At 41.3% G+C, this 22,176-nt stretch overlaps 1 pseudogene; it reads right to left on the bottom strand.

The window, feature by feature from the left end:
• The window catches only part of LOC135205196 (E3 ubiquitin-protein ligase UBR5-like), a 132,258-nt pseudogene that overhangs the window by 71,374 nt on the left and 38,708 nt on the right, over nt 1–22,176 (bottom strand).

The following is a 22,176-nucleotide window of genomic DNA, read 5'->3' as shown; positions in this document are numbered from 1 at the left end:
TGATATCTCTTCCAAGGAAAATGTTCTTTCTGAGGAAGAGTATGATAGTGGTGACAAGCTCTCAAGTGATGAAATAGGTGAAATGAGTGATAATGGCATGGAAGAATGAGAGGTAGAAGGTGGGTTTACATATGTTACTAACATTTTAGATGATCATCATCCACAATGTTGCCAGACTTTCGTGACGTTTTTTCGGGGATAAATGAAGCGCCTGGAGATGCACTTTTCCTTTATGTCTGGGGTATGCATATAATATTTTTGTTTTATGATAATGTGATGAAAACTTTGTTGAGGGCTAATGAGAGCGCTACAATATTTTCTCAAGAAAATCGCCAGAAACAAAGGGGAAAACGGACTACAACGGTCAGTTGGGAAAATGCGGGATGCCAGCATCTGGCACCGGTATGCGTCATGTGGTACCGAAGGGGTTAAAGTAATTACAGTAGCCATCAGTAAGATGACCATGAAAACATACTAAACCAAGTCCTTGTAATGTTCCATACATTACGGAAACTTACTTCAAATGCATAATTTGTTTCTAATTCACTTCAATTGCATTAATTTATTTCTAATTCAAGGAAACTTACTTCAAATACAAAATTTATTTCTAATTTAACCAACCAATAGTCCACTATTTACTACTATAAAGTTGACCTTGAGGATCTGTTCTCTAAGGAAGGAGGAAAACTGAAGGAGCTGGACAGCTGAGATAGAAAAATGACAATTTGTCGAAAATTGCATTTTTCCTAACTATACAAAACCTGAGGTCCTTTAACAATAGGAAGTAGCTAGCGGCAGCTGGAACGGTCGTAAGCTTCGAACAAGGGAGAACGGTAGTTAACTGCTTGTCCCCGACAGTCGCGCGGCGAAGTAAACAAATCACTTTTGCTTTTTGGCCCATGCAAAATACGCAGAGTGAGGGGTGGCATGAGGAGGGACTATTTATGTCAAAGGACCTCAGGTTTGTATAGTTAGGAAAAATGCAATTTTCGACAAATTGTCATTTGTTCCGATACGTAATACAAACCATCGGTCCTTTAACAATAGGAAGACTCACTTCTTGGTGGGAGGAATCTGAGTCTTTTGATGAACAGACTGGTGTTCGTCCATCCCTGGAATGCCTCCCTGGTCGTAAGAGCGAGGGAGGGATCCAAGCCTCTGTCCGATTGATCGGGGTGTGCACCGCAGGATCAATGGTCAGACCTCTGGGCCGAGTACTAAGAGAGAGGCAAGCGTATCTCTTCATACCAGCAAGCAAGAACTTGTTCCTGTTTGCAAGAGGCAACGTAAAGTATGGGTTGTCTCAAGCTGGCATCCACTTCCTCCCCCTTGTTGGAGGAAGTGGTGGATATACGCTCCTATCCCTAGTGAAAGGGATAGGATGGGGCTCTGTTGAGTAGCCTCACCTGCATCTTGTCCTTATCCAGCAGGGTGACGACCGTGTCCTCTAACCACAGGTAGAGGGAAGAAAAGATGGGAAGAGGAGCCAGTCACACTCTCATTCACTCATCCATTCTTACGGTCACACCAGGACTCGATGCTGTTCAGCCTGCGAGGCTCTGGGTTCGCTACACAACGTGTTGAGCAGCCACCACGGGTCCCAAAAGAAAAAGATCCAAGGACCTGTGGGCAATATCCCGAAGGTAGAAGGAAGGGCATGTGGTCTGGTTGGACCAGACCCCTGCCTTCAGTACCTGCGCCACGGAGAAGTTCTTGCGGACAAGGCAGCATCTCCTTCGCATCGAAGGCGGTGAAGTCCATTAGGGAGGGGATTGTGAACGACTTGAACCAATCGTCAGGGACCGAAGGGTTCTGAGTCTTCGCTACGAAGTTTGGTACGAAATCGAGCGTCACGGATCCCATCCCCTGGATGCTTGACTTCGCAGGAGAAGTCATGCAGTTCCTCAGAGGAAAAGAAGGAAATAGTCGCATGACCTATCCCTCTTCTCTACTTCGGTGATGTCCAGTACCCATACTGGTCTGTCCGTTTGCCACGAAGTCTCTCGCATCCTCCTATCCCCATGCAGCGAAGTTCTCGGTAGTGGATAGGACACCGACACTCCATGGTGGGTGTCGATGGTATGGGTACTGTGACAAGCTATTAAAACGAAGTAATGATTGCTCTGTAACAACCGAACTAAGTCAACAGCGTAGTTCGTAACTGACTCGGGCGCTCTGACAGCTGCCGACTGACTGCGTTCGGTAGGAGGCAAGTTGTCCAAGCATCCGAGTAAGTCACGTGACCTTCGCCTTTAAAGGGTTATGCTGAGAGACCAAACAAATAATGTATTTATTTGTCACCAATGCCGGACAGCGAGGTGATGATTCTCTTAAGGCATGTGCCCAACAGGCGAAAGTCAATTGCCTTCTAGAGACCGAGGTCCCTGAAGGCAAAACATCTCATGGTTGTTGAATCTCAGCTAAGGAGAAACAACACTATGTACCGTTGAAGACGAAGGTAGATATTGAATGCAACCTACGTCTTCACAGACAAATCGAGAGAAGGATTCTCAAGATTCATAACCTGTGCTTACAAATGACTGAAAACGCTAACCGCTATTTCATTGCTGTCCGGTGAGAAGTCGTAGTTGCAATGAAAGCGGGGCGTTCTTTAGTAATGAAAACACAGGGGAAAGCCGCCTGAAGAACTGCTTCTCATGGGCTGAACTTTGGGAAGTTAGAGCTGTCAGGTCGGAGAGTAGGCGATGTCTTCTGACACATCTTGTTAATTCGGGTTGAACAATGAACAATTGTACACCTACGAATACGAGATATTTTGAAGACAAACTCAGATGTCTGCAAAATCATTCGCATTATCGCATTGCGATGCAGCGGGAGACTTCGTACAGACTTCTGTTACCGTGCGGTAAACACAGGAAAGATGAAAGAGTCCAAGAGATATCTCTGTTGAAAATTCTCGCAATGTCGAAGGCGATGGAATCTAGCGTCACAGCAGTAGATGGTCCTTCATTATTGCGAGAATCCCCGTTAATCAGAGACCTAAGTCCATGATTGTTGGGCAGAGATACGGTTCGGTAGTCAATCAAAGCAGGGCAGAGAGAGACATAACTGACCGTGCATCTCGGAGGCCCAGCTGATACTGAGCTGCTATCAGGCAGTTCAATACGCAGTAGTTGAGCCTGAGCTCTCGCTGACTCGTCATCCTGAGTTGCCAGGTAATCCATTATTCCACGAAGGAATGCGTTCGGCTAGAACTACCGAGCATAAAAGATATGCTCGAGCAATTATATTTAGGCGAAACGAATTTCGGTAAATATAAAAGTTGAAATGGTGTTGTCGTGACAAAACCATAAGTATATAAAATTGAAACTGAAAACTCCTGGGAGGTTGCAGGCAACCCCGAGTTGCAGTTCAATTAGAATACTTCTCTTCTAAGTCGCAATCCGTAGATAACTAGGATATGCGCCTACCCCTCGGACAATTCAACTGCTTAGTAGAATCATGTCGCGAGGTTAATATACGTAGTATATTTGTAGGATTCTGAACAACGATCTCCATCCTAAATTCTTTCCTTCAAGAAAACAAAATAAGGATTGGAGATCGACCACCTTCGATCTCTATCAAGAGAGTGAAGGAGAAGTCTTCCTCAAAGGAAAGCTTCAATGGTGAACAGAATACTAAGACGATAGTTCAAGCCAAACTGGATATTCCCGTCCGATCTTCTCTATTCCAGGTTGGTCGCCTACTGTGAGATAGTTTCTTTCAGCAGCAGTCTTCTTCCCAATGCTAGAAATTCCAGGAATTCGAGCATAGGCGAGGTTCCCGATTATCGTGTAACATATCGCGGATTCTCGTCTCGCTCACTTTGGACCGTGGTCTCGCCTAAGTGTTTGGAGATCGTAAAAAACTCGAACACTCTGAATGCGCTAGAAATTCCGTAGAATTCTAAGCAGTCTGCGAAACCCCCACCGATATCGGCTGGTGGTCCTCTCGATTCCCGTAGAAATCGAGAATGGGGCAGGATCCCTCCTCAACGACCGGGGCTTACGTCAGGTAGGACCCGAAGGTACCCCCCGGTAGCGCAGTCCCGAACGTGGGATCCTACAGAGAAATCTCTGTAGGATCCCTCCCCTTTCCCTCGTAGCCGTAAGGAGAGAGGGAATGGGGAAGGAATTGGATACTCGCTCGCCTTCCCAGTGGAACTAGCAGTTGGAGAAGAGTAGGAGCAGCCATCGCCTTGCGGCGATGGCCTCTCAAGAGTCTGGGAAAACGTATCGTCAGGAGAAAACGTTTTCCCGCGGAGGGTTACGAACTCTCACTGTAGGTAAGGGTCTGCCGCCACTGTGAACATCGTCTGGGTGGGGCTGATCGACACCTGACAGGAGAGAGCCGATACCGTCCTCCGACTCATTCCAGTCCTCGTCGAGGTCGAAACCTCTCAGGGAGGACCGAAGGAGTATTTAAATACGGTGTCCGAAGACACGTGGAAACGCCGCTGTCGCAGTAGAGGAGGTGGAAGTAGCTTGATCGAGGCCGGCCAGAACTGAGAGAGCCTTCTTGTCCGGAGACGAGAGACTCTGGTTCGAGACAGAATCGGCAAGCTCCGATCGCGGCAGACCCACCGTCGGTTTGGGTTCCCTCTCGGGCCCCAAAACGACTCGAGCAGAGACGTGGGCTTCTGGCTGGGGGAGAGGGCAATCCTTCCGCAAGGTCATTATGCTGACGAATCAGCTTAATGACTTCTGCAAAATTCCTCTGTATCTCGGGAGTAACCGCGTCTTGCGGAGTAGGACCGTCCGTCCCTCCAGCAAGAACAGATCCCGAGATACTCCTCCTTCAGAAGGAGGAACAGCGGCAGACCCCTGACGGTCGCCTCCAGCTACTTGCTCGTATGTCCTTGGTCGGTCCTAGAACCGTGCCTGGTCCATAAGGCGTCATAGCGGGATCGCGAGCGGCGCACCTCTCGCGATCACTTATAGGTACCTCGCTCCTCCCGGTGTAGCCCGAGGATGGTTGAAGGTTACAGGAGAGGCAGACCTGACGCTCCCCCTACCCTGCGCTGGCAGGACCAGCGTGCTTGGAGGGCTGCTGCTGATCGTCAACCCGTGGTGGCGATCGAGCAGCAGGCCTAGCCTTGCCGCTCGCCTGGGGCGAGAGGCTCGGCTGAGAACGTCGACGCTGATCTCTAGCGTCAGGCGAGCTGTTGCTGGTTACCGTCTCCGCCCGGTCCCGATGGGAGCGGCGTCAGGTGACCTGCTAGGCTCGCTGTCGCGGTGAGACCGGCGAGCGTCCTCTCGGCGCGTCGAGCCGCTGGCTGGTACCGACGGCCGCGGGGACCCCTTCCTCGCCTCAACCCGTGGCTGGTCAGCGACCGTCACGTCAACCCGAGCAGCCAGCTGGTCGCTGCGAGAGCGTCCACTGGCCTGGCGAGAGTCGTCTGCACGACTCTCGCCAGTCTTCTGCTCCGCGCTTCGGTCTTGACGGCGAGCGAGCTCGGGTGTCAAGACTTTGGCTGGACGGTCTCCCGCGGGAGGACCGTCCACTCGGTACTTCTCGCTAACGAGAAGCCGAGGCGGATCCTGGTTTAGCGGCAGAACTGCTAGAACCAGGCGAGGAAGTGCCAGCCAAAGCTGGTACTCCTCTGGTCCCCGTCTTCTTCTCCTTGGTAGAAGAAGAGACGGGCCCTGTTCCCGAGGGAGCAGGAGGACCAGCAGAAGAGCTCCCCGAATCGCCGGAGCGAGACGGGCCCTTAGAAGGTCCCGAAGGAGCCTTCTTAGGGGGGAAAAGGGGGAAAAGAAAACCCGGGTTACAGCTGGTCGCTGCAAGAGCGGCCGCTGGCCTGGCAAGAGTCACCTGAGCGTCTCTTACCAGCCTTCTGCTCCGTGCCGCGTCTTGGCGCCGAGCGAACTCTGGCGCCGAAACTTGGCTGCACGGTCTCCCGAGGGAGAACGTACACTCGGGATCTCTCGCGAACGAGAGACCGAGCCGGAACCTGGCGTAGCGGCATCGCCGCTAGCACCAGGCGAGGAAGTACCAGAGCTAACCGATACTCCTCTGGTCCCCATCTATCTCTTTCCGTTACGAAGGATGGGGAGACAGGCCCCGCTCCCGAAGGAGCAGGAGGACCAGCAGAAGGACCCCCCGTCCCACCGGGGTGGGACGGGCCCTTAGAAGTTCCCGAAGGAGACTTCTTAGGGGGGGGAAGGCAAGCCTTCTTCTTCTTCGGCTTATGGGCCTTAGAAGTCGGGGAAGAAGGGGAGGGCAGCAGCAGACGATGAAGACGAAGATGACAGCTTCCTCTTCTTCCTCCTTCCTCGTCAGCTCACGCAGGACAGTCGTTCAGGTCCTCCATCCAGGCCGGAGCCGGGGCTATTGCCGAAGCAACACGGCCCCGACTGCACCTGTCCAGAAGGGACCTGGGACTGGGGAAGACACACTACCGTGGGCTGGACCAGCTATGACAGGCTCAGGAACCCGGAGCGATAGGAACAGCAACCAGCTCAGGAGCGGCAGGAACAGCGGCAGCGGTAGACCCAGAAGGGACAGCCAAGCCAACAGCGGGAATCAACAGGCCCAGCGATCGCCTCGTAGAATCATCGGCAGCCAGCGGTACTGGCGGCCGGTCCAGGGGCGAGCTGCTGGAACAGCGGAAGTCTGGGGCAGGCAACACGAAGAAAAACAGGCGGCGGCAGGCAACCCCCCTCGGTACGGCGGCGGCCCTAGTAGCGGCAGACGGCTGTCACCGACACAGCATGGGGAGTGTAGACCAGGAGGGGGGGGGGGGGGGGGGGAGCAGCATAAGCGGCCGTGGTAGTAGTGGAGACCGCCACAGACCTCGCTAGACGCTGCAGCAGCCCGTGGATGCTAGGCACGCCCTGCCGCCGCCGCGGTGGTCCATACCTGTCCAAGGTCGTCTCCCACGGATGTAGCACCTGCGGTAGCATAGATAGATTAGTAAGAGGGGTTCCCTCACGCACGGGGGGAAGACATGCCCCACCCGAACGCAAGGAAGACCCCAAATACAAAATACAACGAAGAAGCTGAGCGGGGGGCAGGAAGGAAGACGAAGAATCGGATACCAAGGGAGTCGCGGGAGAGCTTTCCGACGACTTCCTGGCAGACCTTCGCTTCCCCACCTACCCCGCACAGCAGTGAAAAGTAATAAGAAAAATGAAACAGAATACTGCCCTTGCGATTCACTTCATAGAAACTTAAAGGGGAAAAGATCAATCCCGGGTAAGAACGGAAACTTGTGATCCAAATAATATGATGCTATCATAAAATATATATGAAAATGAAACAGAATACTGCACTTGCGATTTCACTTTCCCAGAAAATAATCGTAAGGATCAATTCCCGGGTAAGAGCGAAAATTGATCCAAATTAAATTATGCAAATAAATAAATGAAAAGAATACTGCATTGCGAATCCACTTTCATTGCATTTTATCATACAAAATAAAAGGCTCGTGCCGAGCGCAATCACGCTCTCGGTAACGAACGCACAGGGCAAAAATATAATGAAAAAAGTACTTACATTTTTCAATTACACACTTTCGCCCAAAATACATGACTCGGCGCGAGCGCGCCCGCCCTCGGCACCGAGACATAATTCAAGGGTTCAATTTATGAAAAGAGAGGAAATCGCCGCATCTACGGCGATAGCTCCATGTTGGTTCATAATTAAGTAATGAAAATGAAAACAGTGTACTTACAGTTTCATTTTCAAGTCAAACAAACCATTAGTAGAAAACACAATATAAACAAAGCATACGACGATGAAGCGGGCAGAGAGAGCGATGACGAACACGTCCTTCACACCCGCGGCCGAAAGCAAAAGTGATTTGTTTACCTCTCAGTCGCGCGGCGCGCGGCGCGCGACTGTCGGACAAGCAGTTAACTACCGTTCTCCCCTTGTTCGAAGCTTACGACCGTTCCAGCTGCCGCTAGCTACTTCCTATTGTTAAAGGGACCGATGGTTTGTATTACGTATCGGAACAAGTGTAAAACACAGAACATATGGTAAGCAACTCAGCAGGGAGAGAATACTGCCAATAGCCAAACACACCACAGGATAGGGACCTCTCCTTATTGGGATGTAAAGACAAACCTACTGCCATGACACATTCAACAAATTCAATAGAGGCAGTCCTTGGTTATTGGCGGGAGTTCCGTTCCCGGTGGTTGTGCATTATGGCACCAATAACCGAAACTTGGTGCATTATGGCACCACATACAGCCGATTTAAACCAGATTGCCATTAACTGAGTCTGCCGATATACGGGGACTACTGTGATTATAACAGACATTACTAACATTACACTAATATAAAATGCAGTATATAAGACTCATGTAAGCACATTCGAAATACATTCCAACAAATTCTGAAGCAAAGGAATGTAAGGTCATGTCATGGCTACCCTCCAATACCATTGAAATGAGAAAAAAAATCACATTACTGAATTCTATGACTTATTCTTTCCCATTGATGCCACACTTTGGTCTTCGTGGTGGTAGATTTGTATTAACATGTAAGATAGGGTTACACTTTTTCCTAGCTGTGAGAGAGAGAGAGAGAGAGGAGAGAGAGAGAGAGAGAGAGAGAGAGAGAGAGAGAGAGAGAAAATAACATTAAATTTCATCCACAATGGATGGGCCTCATAAATCCTTATCAGCATATATGAAGTTAAAACAGAAATAAAACAAATCGTAAATGATAAAAGTTGCATCAAACGTAATTCATCATCAGTAGGAGACTGCATTATAAGTGAGTTTATAACGGTTAAGGAATGCTCTGGGAGGAGTGATGATGCACACTGGGTAAGGTAAGAATGTGTACCTGGTGTGGTCTAAGTGCATTAACTTTATACATATGCATAAAAAAGTTTATATAGCATAATATGAGTTTTCCCTATAGAATTTAAAATGAATCCCTTCTATAGCGACATCTTTAATAATCAGTATAATACGGGAGATGGGTCAGTTTCCATTACGTCACCATGTTTTTGTTGTTGTTCTTCGTGACTACTATTACAATTGGTCTACCCATCTGTATGGTTTGGGCCAACCTGAAATGTCACAGTATATACTGATGCTGTTTTTTAATGAACAGTATTCTTTCAGCTGCTGTAAAATGTTGTCTCATTTCATGTTGTCCCATTTCATGGACCTAAGTGACGGTGGCATCACATCACTTCTATTAGTATCTTTCCCTTGATGATACGCAGTTATTTTCCTCCTTCAATGTCTTCACTGTTCTACATTCTTATCACTTTTAAAAAGTTAAAAAAAGGATCAAATTTGAATACAAAATATTAAAATTGTAGCAAAATTCCATTTCTAAATAATGTTTGAGTACACTGTTTGACTGTAAATATTCTTCAAGGTGCATTGGTTACGTTGCATGGTCCAAACATGTCTTGGCATATCTAAAAGGGCAATTTCACTCAAAATACTTTCTTTTCATTTTGCTTACATATTTAAAAAGATAAATCCTATCATATTTGCAATTATTATTCAGAATATGAGCCCTAACTCATGTGGAACAAGGGCAACAATGGTGGGCCACGAGATCTCACTAAATAACAAGATAAAATATATTAATAAATTAATGTTTGGAAGTAAGAGAAGGTAAAGGAAATACGGAAAGAAGAGATCTCACTAATCAAAAAAAAAAAAAAAAAAAAACAAAAAAAAAAAAAAAAAAAAAAAAAAAAATTAATATTAGCAAGTTGGAGAAGGTAAAGAGAGAGGAGAGACAAAGACAAGACCTAATTTGAAAGGAAAAAATAAATTAATATTAAAGGGAAATATGGAAAAAAAAGTAAATTAATAAAAGGTAAAAATGTAATAAGGGTAGTCTGCAGTTTGACGGGACAACCACCGAATGGACGCTGACCCCACAGTCGCTGACGTTTAGAGTTACTTTGGGGTTCGTACCCCAGGCCAGGTCAGGGTACAGTGCCCAAAGTGAGGTAGGTAGGTTCTGATTAGGGTAATGCATCGCTGAGCAGGCACTTGCATGGACTAATGAGCCACTTTTTCACTCTATATTTAATCGGTGGAATGAAAACAAAAATACAATTCAATATTTAAGCATACCATTCAAAAGATTGAAGTTTTGTCAACAAAATGAGATAATTGAAACTGCCACATGAACTAAAATAAGCATGTGAGGTCTTTGTAAAATATGTTTTCTAGGAAGTTTTTTTAATCCAATATGGCGTGGTATTGTCTTGCGGACCAGAAATACACAGGCGAACACGTCCTTCCCAGCGCTTATTTGAACAATTATTTGCGTATCTATGTAATGTTTATTGCTTTTACTCAATATTGCAGTAGTAATCAGCACAACAAAAAATTTTGTTGCCTATATTAGTGAAAGTATGAGATGTCTTATTCACGGGGTTATAGTTTGAACTGAAATTTAGTTTTACCTTGTAATTGGTGGTTTTATCCTTAATGCCATCACAACTGAAACTCCAGTGCTTAATTGATTGTAATTATACACAATTTGTTCTTAATTCACTCCAAATTGCAATTGAAATACACTGAGTGTGTTGACAGTGAAGCTATGGCAGGAACAATTTTTGTCTTAATGTACAGGGTGTCCAAAATGGCTCAGTATACCATTACAAATATTTACTGCTCAGAAACCATGTAACAGAGTACTAATGCAGTTTTTTGTAGAATGAAGTGCTCAGAATGTAAACTTGAATGTAGAACATTCTACAAAACTGCATTACTCTATGTTATATGGTTTCTGAGCAATAAATACTTACAATGGTATTGGGACTTTATAGGCACCCTGTACGTACACAGGGCTGCCAAAAGCACTGGCGAGCAGACGACGACAGATTAGTGAATTGTTTATGACAAAAATAGTTTTTTTATAGCACTTTTTATTAATTCAAGTCTATATTACTATTTTGACTTTTTTATTTTTTATGCTTTAATGCTTGCATACTAGGAATGGCAAAATTTCATTGTTGCCAATTTAGTGGAACTTCACACATATGCCGATGCATTTACAAACTGTTTCCATGAATTCTAGTTGTTATAGTAATGCAATAATGATAAAATTGCTTTAATATTTACATATACTACCAAATGATATGCTTAATTTCACAATTCCATTTCCATTTTGTTTTGTAAGTCTTAGGTCCAGTTTGGAGGGTAAACACATACCAACTGGCAACACTGATTAAAAAAATAGGAGGAGAGGCAAACAACACAGTAGGTACTGTTCACAGCAAAACTGTTGATATTTGAGTCAGGAATCTGGTTACTTTTTCAACAACGAATATTTTCAAATTAATTATTATGAATACATAATAAATTTATGTAACTCATAACCTTACACCGATGTTTAACTATTTATTTCAAAATTATATAGCGCACTCCTCTTCTTTCCTCCCGAAAAATCGTGAGTTTCCTTGGAATTGAGCGCGAACGTTGTCATCGTTTAAGATTGTTGTGAAGAAAGTGTCCAGCGTCTATAGTACAAGTGGTGTGCGGATTTAGCACATGAAACGGAAAGTTAATTGACACAAGTGACTCCGCAAACATCGAGATGGCGTCAATCTTCTACGAGTAAGGTGTTTTAAGTAACAATTTGATTAATCTAAGTTATCGAGACATGGCGGGTACTTAAGATACTTAGAGGCTACTTGCGGTTTCGTATAGTATTTTGGTTGCTTATTAACAATTTAACGTTGGTTTTGGGGGGGATGGCTGTAATTAACAGTTGCCATTCGGTATGTGTTCACCCTCCAAAACTGGGTATAAGACTATACACAAAACGTGGACATTGGTGAAATTAGCCCATGTATTGGAAGTATATACATACATAAATATTAAAGCAATTTTTATCATTATTGCATTACTATGACAACTAGAATTCATGGAAACAGTTTATATAATGCATCGACGTATGTGTGAAGCTCCACTAATATGGCAACCATGATTTTGCCATTCTTAGCATGCAAACATTAAAGGATACATTTATTTCTGGCATACAGTTATTTAAAAAAATCAAATACTAATATAGCCTTAAAAAAAAAAAAAAAAAAAAAAATTATAATCCACTTACCGTAGTCTGCTCTGCTATGGTTTTTGGCAGCCTGATGTACAACAAGGTTAGAAACATTGGATTGTACCTACTTTAGAAATATCTGTAATTTTTCGGGGTAATTTGGTTGCAAAAAAAAAAGGGGTAATACATGAATTAAATAAACATTTTGAAATAAAGTAATGTTGAACTAAATAATGAGTAAAGTAAACAATTAAGGGAATAAAACTTTGCAGCGTCGTCGTCTGCTGCTCGTAACTGTGTTTGTGGAGTGTGCGTTTAGGAACCAGGAACAGCAACGTGGTTCAAGTGCAATGTGGAGTGAATTAAGACCAAAATGTGTATAATAACAATCAAATAAGCACTGTGGAGTTTCAGTTGTGATGGCAGTAAGGATAAAACCACCGATTACAAGGTAAAAATGAATTCAGTTTCAAACCATAACCCCGGGAATAACAAGTTTCATACTTTCACTAATATAGGCAACAAAATGTTTTTATTGTGCTGATTACCACTGCAATCTTGAGTAAGATCAATAAACGTTACATATATACGTTAACATTGTTCAAATGAGTGCTGGGAAGGCTGGGAAAGATGGTGTCCATCCGTGACCAGACCCGTCCAGCCACACGATTTCTGCCATATTGGATTTCAAAACTGCCTTGAAAACATATTTTACGAAGAGCGTCACATGCTTCTTTTAGTTCGTATGGGGCTTTCATAGGTAAATCTTAATAAGCGCTCCAGCCGTTTTTTAGTGTAAATGTGTTTATACCTTGAAAGAAGATACTAAGTTGTGTTCTAAGGAAGACGGAAATTAGCGACGGTAAGTCCTATCGGTCTAGAAACACAACTTGATATTTGTACCTATAGAAAAAACAGTGTCCTTCATGTTGTTGTCTCTGTCGCTATCACCTATTTTAATGAGCTCCTTTTCATTCGTTTGTGTGCTGCGCAGTCTCGAATTGTCATGGGGAACCACACATTCCGAATGACGTCACAAAAAAAAACTCCACCCAAAAAGTGACATCATTATAGACAATATCCAATCGTAAATAAGCACGATTCAATTTTCTCTGAAACAAAAGAAAGCACACTTTTTTTCAGCCAATGACGATATATAATGTTACCAAGTCGTAAATTTTTAAGGCAAACACACCTATTTTCTCCAATTAAGCGTTAGTTGCACTAACGCCATGAGTGAATGAGCACGACCGTCTAGAACACGCTCCGATTTTCTTCCCCAGGAAAGTTTCCCCACAGTGTGAGAAAATTGTTACGTGAATTATCGAGATTTCACAAACTATTATTATGGGCCTATAGAAAGGCTCGTAACTTTTGCCCAAAATCACGGTTTAAATCAAGAGTGAACATACTTGCCCGACTTTTAAGGAAAAGTGCCTTCTTGACTTGAACAAAAAAGCCTTTCGGTGCAGGGAAGGTAGTGCCCTCAAGGGGGGGTCGCGCCTAGGTAGGGGTACGGCGCTCTAGGTTAGGTTAGGTAGTGCCCTGGAAATCACTTTTCTCCTGCTCCCCCCCACCCAAAAGCCCGGTTCCCACTGGGGTCCCCCAAGATTGTTAGATGGGAACAAGGGTGTAATTGCTTGATGCCACCAATATTAACTTATCCAGTTTAAGCATAATCAATAAAAAATACATCGGAAAAATATATATTCTTCTGCAAACAAGAGACAGAGCTCTCCTTTAGATTTACCCTTTCATATATCACATTATGTTGACGAAACTTCAATCTTTTGAATGGTATGCTTAGAGTTGTAATTGCATTCTTGTTTCACCAATTAAATATCAAGTGAATAAGACCCGTCCAGCGTGATGATGGTGGATCGTCTGTGATTATTTACCCTAGTTCACGGGTAGTCTGTAGATTCGTTGGGCATGCCTTGTGACTCCTTCTGCCCGGGCCACCAATCCCTCCGTCAAGGTAAGTAGTTCCATCCAAAACAGCTGATGACCTCGTTGTGCCCTGACCCAATGCGCCATGCACCTGTCTTTCCTGGCTTCCCAACATGGCCGTGTCCGCGTCTTATCCCGAACATCTTTTCAATTTGCCGCCGCCAATCCGGTCACGTTGCTGGATTTGGGGTGTCTTGTGTAAAGTCATTACTTATCTTTATAATGAAAAATGGCCTTCTTGGTGATTTTAGTGGTGAATGCAATAAGTGTGAAGAAGGCACAATCGGCCTCGTGAAGCACCGCGCACCTTCCAGTGGCGGTGTATCAACTATTGAGTCGTGCGAATCGGTAATTTCCAACTGGTCCGACGATTCCAATTTCAATCTCAAATAAGGTAAGTGCGGGTTCATACACTTGTTTCTATGCCAAGAATCATTAAAAATGTCGATAAGGCGCACAGTGCCATTCGACCGTGCCAAAACTAATTTTTTTTTTTTGTCTGTGGCATTTTTTCTTGCCAGAACACATGAGCTTGCCAAGAATCATTAAAAATGTCGAAAAGGCGCACAACGCCGTTCGACCGCGCCAAAACTAAATAACGCGCCAAAACATACGGCCGCCATCTTGTTTGCATTCGTCCGCTAATTATCTAGCAGACGGTACTCTTGCCCAAAGAATCTTCAGGCGCTCCGGTATGCTTTAAAGTTGTAATTGTATTCTTTTTGTTTTTTCATCAATTAAATATAGAGTGAATAAGGCCTGGTCAGCCAGCGCGATGACAATGGATTGTCTGCGGTTGTTTACCCTAACTATTTAAATGTTATCTACTGCACTCTTCTTCTTTTTCTCAAACAAACGACGTTTTCCCGGCCGGAGCTGATACCCCTCATCATTTAAGATTGTTGTGAATAGTGTCCCAGCATCTATGGGTACAAGTGATGTGCGGATTTAGCACTGGAAATGGAAAGTTTATGGACACATGTGACTCCGCAAACACCGAGATGGCGTCAATCTTTTACACGTAAGGTGTTATGAGTAAAATTTCGAAAGAGTCATGAAGGTAAGTTTACCCCGCGCATGGCTAGACTTTCAGACAGGGATGCATCACCCTACTAGGTCATGCGCTGGCATCCTAGGAAAGGTTAGGCTTGTTTACCCTATGCCGAATCGCTACCCACGAGGCACAGAACCTCAAAAGGACCCCCAAAAGAGCTTTTCTGGGGCAACTAGACCAAATCAGGCCTAGATGCAGCCTAACCTAAACGGAGACTAGCCTTTATACCTAGAATACAAAAGTGTCCTAAGTAAGCATCGCGTTAGGCTACCTACAGTTAGCCTCGGAAGTTGTTACCGACTGAAAATATCGGCTAATTTGTGGCCTCGAGAAGTTGAAATATGCTTTAATAAACTAGAATAAGGAAATAAGTGAGATAGATATCTTATTTACGCGATTGCCTTACGTACGTATACCTAGCCTAGGTCTGGGCGATTGTCTTCTACTAACCCAAAGACATCAATCAAAATTTACGGGCGAGTTTACGACATCGCGGGAAAAAGTGACGCAAATTAAGCATCGATAACGGGCGCGCTTGCAATCCGGTTCGGGGGGGAAAGGGGGAAAAGAAATCGGAGAGATAGAAAAAAACGGCCATAGCGAGAGATCCCAAAACGACGAGCGTTTGGTCGACCCTTTTGTTTTGGTCTCCCTTTCCTCACCTTTCGTTCAGCTGGTCTTCGGTCCCCGGCAAAAATATTTTTCGGCGGAGATTATTGCGAAATATTGTTAAATAGAATAAATGAATCACGAAATTCAGGCTATAAACCCAAGAACTCAGGCACGTTCAACCAATCAGCGCTCAAGACAAGAGGAAGTTAGACTGGTTGATAAGAAATAATAGTTAGAGGTACTGGACAGCAAAACTGACGAAAGGAAACGCAAATGGCGGTACAGTAAAAGGCTAAAATGTGGAGGGAACTAGGAGCCGAAGGATTACTGCAAACAGCTTTCTGTAATGCCTACAGTGCACCACGTGACGTGCACTTACGGAATTATCCCCCTACGGAGAGAACGCTGTAAATGAAATTAAAATTTAATTCGAGTTTGCATGTCAGGTGGTCTTTGCATAAAACCTCGTAAAATACGAATACTTTATGAGCAAGTACCCCTCTAAACTGTTTATCACTAATTTCCAATCAATAAATAAAATAAATAATATATAATAATAATAATAATAATAATAATAAAATAATAATATTAAAAATTAGGATATTATTAGAGTAATCGTTTTCATTACTACTACTACTATAGTAGATTCACATCAACCGTGCATCTGATGTCTAGGCCAGTCCCTCACGACGCTCCATGATTGGCTGTTGATAACCCAAGGACAGGGTTAGAAACTCTCGGTCTCTCAAGATAATTCAACATAGACAGAATGTATGTTCCACCTCCCCTGTGGGATAGTCTTTCAAAAGTATCCCTCAGGAGAGGTGGAACATACATTCTGCCTATGTGAACTCTCAAGAGAGACTGAGGGTTTTTTTACCAGCCCTGTGGGAGCTTATCAATAGCCAATCAGGGGCGTCGTAAGGGGACTGGCCTAGACATCAGATGCACAGTTGATGTGAATTTACTATAGTAGTAGTAGTAGTAGTAGTAATGAAAACGATTACTCTAATAATATCCTAATTTTCCATAAACGCGACCCGTGATGCACCTGTCTCCTATACAAGTCACAAGTCCATTAACTGACAGAAATCACTGCGACGCCATTTTCCAGAATTTATTCAATCAAAATATGGGTCGTCCTGGAACAGTCCCATCCAGGTCTAATTACTGTTGATTTGTTTTCAGCTGTCATGAGATCTCTCGAGATATTTAACCCTCAGGAGAGATGACGGTGGGTCAAACTCGCCGTACAAATTCGTCTTCTTCTTCTTCTTCTTCTTCTTCTTCTTCTTCTCTTACTCCTTTTTCTTCTACTTCGAGGTTTTTTGTTTATCTTGCTTTGCAACCAGCTTTCGCCATGACGCTCCCCTCTCCTCTTCCTTACCCCTCCCTCCCACCCATCCTTTCCTCCTCCCCCCTCCCCCCCTCCCTCCCTCTTACCCATCCTTTCCTCCTCCTCCCCCCTCCCTCCCTCCTACCCATCCTTACCCTCCTCTTTTGCTCTCCTCCTCCACTAATCCTTTCCTCTTCCTTCCCTCCTCCACCCATCTAGTCCTCCTCCTCCTCTACCAATCGCTATTCTTCAGCTTGCTTCTCCTCATCCACTCTTCTGCTTCTTCTTCTTCTTCTTCGTTCTTAGGAGGAGGAGGAGGAGGAGGAGGAAGAGGACGAGGAGGAGGAGGTCAAATGAAATTAGAGTGGCATCGGAGAAATTCCAGTGAGAAATGAGCGAAGAAGAGAAAATCTGTTGAGAGCAGAGGAACAAGGAAAAAAGAAAAAAAAAAAGAAAAAAACTTTTGGAAACTGTATGGCAAAAGGGGGTCCTTAGGAAAAGTGGCAAGCGGCCTTTCCTTTGGCCAGAATATCCGTAGCTCTCGTCTTTTTCGTGAAAAAAAAAAAAAAAATCGACCGATAGTTCTTAATGTATTCTGAATAATGGCAGCTGTGAAAATGTTAAGAGAATCTTAAAGTAATCTAAGATTTTTGTTTTGTTTATTTCAATGTATGTCAGCAGTGAGAATGTTGGTCTTTTAAAATTATTTTTGTCTCTAAAATATATTCCAAATAATATCAACCGTAAGAATATATCAGTCTTTTAGAATGATAAAATATTTATATATATATATATATATATATTATATATATATATATATATATATAATATATATATATATATATATAGTGATGTATTTTTAATTTAAATAATATTAGCTGTGAAATTGTTGGAGTCTCGTTGAATAATATAAAGAATGATCTAAGAGTTTTATATATAGAATATATATATATATAATATATATATATATATATATATATATAATTCTCTAAATGTATTTTAAATAACATCAGTTGTGCAAATGTTTAAATCTCTTAGAATAATCCACAATTTATACTATTTTCTCTAGACACAATTTCAACAATATCAGTTGTGAACATTTTAGTGTCTTACAATAACCTATGAGTTACATATTTGTCTAAATGTATTTGAAAAACACCAGCTGTGAAAAAATGTGAGTGTCATGAAGTAATCAAAGATATATATATATATATATATATATATATATATATATATATATATATATATATATATACATATATATATATATATATATATATATATATATATATATATATATATATATATATATATATATATTAGTAACAATTATGCTTTTATCTGTTTTATACAAATACATAATCATTAATCTTACAAGCAGTGACAAAGAGTTTTAGACGTTATAGAGAAATGCCATTGAAATATTTTAAAGGGAAACGACAGGAATTAGCTATGTCTATTTACAAGAAGCAAAGAACCTTAATTGTGTATATTCACTAAAGCACTCAATTTTTCACATTCACTAAGGCACTGGAATCCAAAATGTATCTGTTTTAAAAAAGAAGCATAAAGGACCACCTCGACTTTCTTATTCATAATGTACTGGAATCCTAAAGCAGAATTACGAGAAGAGTAAATTCAAGCGCAAATGTCTAGACTGCCGAATGCCTTCTAAGGCTAGACAGGACGATTTTGGAATTTATGGCTAAGGCAGTCTGGCTGGACTGCAATAATTTTCATTGGGACAAACATTTTCATGTGGGACGAATTTCTACAAACAACTGAATAAATGGAACAGTTAATTCAGTGATGAAAGTTAATATTCATGACACAACTGGTAATATTAAAATGCTAAACTTTATATTTAAATTTCCCTAATGTAAGACTATTGAGCTATAAGCGATTCAGTTTAGCTCGACCTTCAAACAAAAACTATATCCTATAGCCATTTTGTAATGCATATTACTCTATTTTAAATTTTCTAAGACGACCTTAAGAAAACGTAAGAATTATTCAAACAAAATATCTCATGTACCTGCAAATTCATTCATAACTTCTGAGGAATAGAATTTAAATATCTTTTACATTTCCTGAGAAAAATGTAAAAAAAAAGAATTATTCGTTTGAATGCAAAAACCACTTTAACCTCTTTACTTATAGCGTTCATTCTTTTTAGTATGTGGACTTGAATTTTAAATACCTTAACTTTACAATTTCCCTAAAACAACTGCAAGAATAAATTTAGAATTATTCACACAAAACATTTCATTCCAAAACCTTTACATCTTAGTAGCCTGAAACATTCATTCATAACTTTTGAAGACTAAACTATAAATATCTTTTACATTTTCCCAAGACAACTATAAGTCAACAATAAGACAAAAAAGTCTAAGGATTATTCATACACATACGCAGAACATTTTAACTTTCGTTCACTTGCAACATTCATTCGCGACTTCTAAAGCCTTAAAATACAAATGCCTTTCTATACTTTCCTAATACAACATAAAAAAAAATGGTTTTTGAATTATTCATACAAAAGATCAAATTGCAAAAAAATTTGTATGTCTGTGCTTGCAACAACTATTCATAATTCCCAGAAAGACCAGAATATAAACGTCATTTAGATATTGGCTTAATTAAAACGCATTCACATCTTCCCAAACTCAAGTTGTTTGTTTTTCTTTAAATTTATTCATAAAAAAGATTGAATTGCAAAAACATTTTTATGTCGTTGCTGGCAAACAAATTCCAGATTATTAATTACCAGAAAGGCCCAGAATATAGATTAAGTTATATAGATATTGGCTTAAAAACACATTCACATCTTTCCACACTCATGTTTCAGTTTTTTTTCTTTTAATTATTTATACAAAAGATTAAATTGCATAAACATTTTTATTTCGTTGCTTGCAACCTTCCATTCATAATTCCAGAAGGACCAGAATATAAATACCAATTTAGATATTGGCTTAAAACGCACGGTGTGCATTTCCATGATTCGTATACATCAGCTAAATTCGAGAACTATTTTTTTATTATGTACAGCAATTGACAGCGTTATCAAGATTTTATCATGTCTCGTTTGTTTTTTTCATATGACTTTAAGAAACATGACTTTGAATTTTGCATGAAATATAATTCATCACGAGCGTAAATTCTATTAATGTCAATAGAGGGCGGGTGTTCACTTTAAAATAATTTGAAAAATGACATACACACAAAATGAAAAAAAAAAAAAAAAAAAATAGCGCGGGTTCGTCGCATTATACTTTACAAGAAGAACATTATTTCAGTGAATTCAAAATAGTTTTAATAACAACCGAACCATTTCAGATTCATTATCATAACCTTTCAATTTTATTTACCAGATTATTGTCGGATCAATTTTATTTGTTTCAACAGTTGAGAGACCCAATGTGACATATTTTTCTTATTTATTTTTTTGTATTAAACATTTTTTTTTTTAAGATAAGAATTTTACAGCATATTTCATGATTCTTGAAAGGAAATTATTACAAGTTTATTTATTATATTTTCAGAAATAACGGAGTACTTGTGCTCTCTGAGAATAATATAATCACTTCTACTATAGGTAGAAGAAGTGATAGCAATCATATGGGATAATTTTGCTTTTATCGTCTCACAAGAAATAAAAACAGCCATCTCCCTATCTCGCGCGCTCGCAAAAAAAAAAAAAAATAATAATAAGTAAAAAAATGAAAAGGAAAAGTGCTACTAAGGAATAATGAATATTAATAACTTTTACTAGCATACGTAGAGCGAGTGATAGCAATTATGTGGGATAATCTTGCTTCCTGAGAAGTTATACAATATTCCATCGTCTTAACAGACTTTTAAACTCCCATCAAACTCCACTTCACCCAATCTCTCCCGGTAAAAAAATAGAATAATAAGAGGAAGGCTGGTAAGACCAAGCGCTGTAATTTTTTACAGAGGGGGGGGGGGGGGGGGGGCGGTATTGCATGCAAGCAACTGCCCGGATTGTGGTGCGTTTGCCTTTTGGCAATTTTATTAATTTACGCCCGAGGTCAAAGGTTCAAATGGAGGGTCCTTCCAACTATTCAATCTTGATTTATGCGAAGAACGCCGCGAATACTTTTGAAAGTATTTTTTATGACCCTGGGAATAAATAATTGCACCAAAGCAATCTCATCTTTTTCGTCCTTCCTCTGAATGTGTTGAAATGGACTAAAGGCATTGAAAGAATGAGGGGACTCCATAACGTTTCAGTATCTGTTTTATGTGGCAATCAAACCAAAGGTTTCTTTTTTGTTTTTTTAAATCCTGACATTATATTTTGGAAGTTCAAAGAGCTTCGCCTTTAGTTACTGTCCAGTGAATGATTTAAATGATAAAATATCAGTCACACGGCTGGCGACCATTTGACTTTGGGTTTTTTATTGTCTACATTATTTTCATACTTTAGAAATTATTTTCCTATATGTTACGCTAGAAAGGATTTTCTAAATGTTCCTCTAGACTACAGCATTCTATTTAACAATCCTATGCAAAGTGGATCTACTTTCAATAAAAACGGCAATGACAACATCTTAGCACGAAAAGTGGTAATCATAAAAACTCTTTTTGCCTATGTTTAATATGTGGCATTTTCATTTCATACACTCAAAAAGCATTTCTGGGTTCATGGAAGTACTGGTACAAATTATTTAATCAACGGTACCTTTATAAACTATATGCATTTTCTATAGAAGCTGAGATGAAAAGCGTCTTAACCTTGACAGAGAAATAACTATGAATAAGATTACTAATTCACTTAACTGCAAGATATAGCATCTCTACTCCGTAGCCTCTTGCTAACAGCTGATACTGAAATATAATCTTCTACCTCGCCATAACACTTGGCATTATTCACGGTATATAAATAAATACTACCTTGCACATTTAAATTACATGATATATAAACAGGACACATGTATTTCGACGACTTTTGAGATTTGTTATAATATGTAGGGTACTGTTTTTATTTTATACTATTTAGGGAGAGCTGTTTTTTTTCATAAAATCTATTGATGTTGTTTTTTGTTATAAAATCTATGAGTGCTGTTTTTGTAATAACACCTCGGGGAGTTTTATTCTTTATAAAATCTATGGAAGTTATCTTTGTTATAAAATCTTAGGGGAGTTTAGTAGCGTTAATAAAATCTATGGGAATTGGTTTTGTTTTAAGATCTATGGGTGATGTTTT

This window comes from Macrobrachium nipponense, chromosome 49, assembly GCF_015104395.2.
Source record: "Macrobrachium nipponense isolate FS-2020 chromosome 49, ASM1510439v2, whole genome shotgun sequence".
In the NCBI taxonomy this organism is placed as follows: domain Eukaryota; kingdom Metazoa; phylum Arthropoda; class Malacostraca; order Decapoda; family Palaemonidae; genus Macrobrachium; species Macrobrachium nipponense.
The sequence above is the reverse complement of the archived record's forward strand: the minus strand, read 5'-3'. Positions and strand labels throughout refer to the sequence as shown.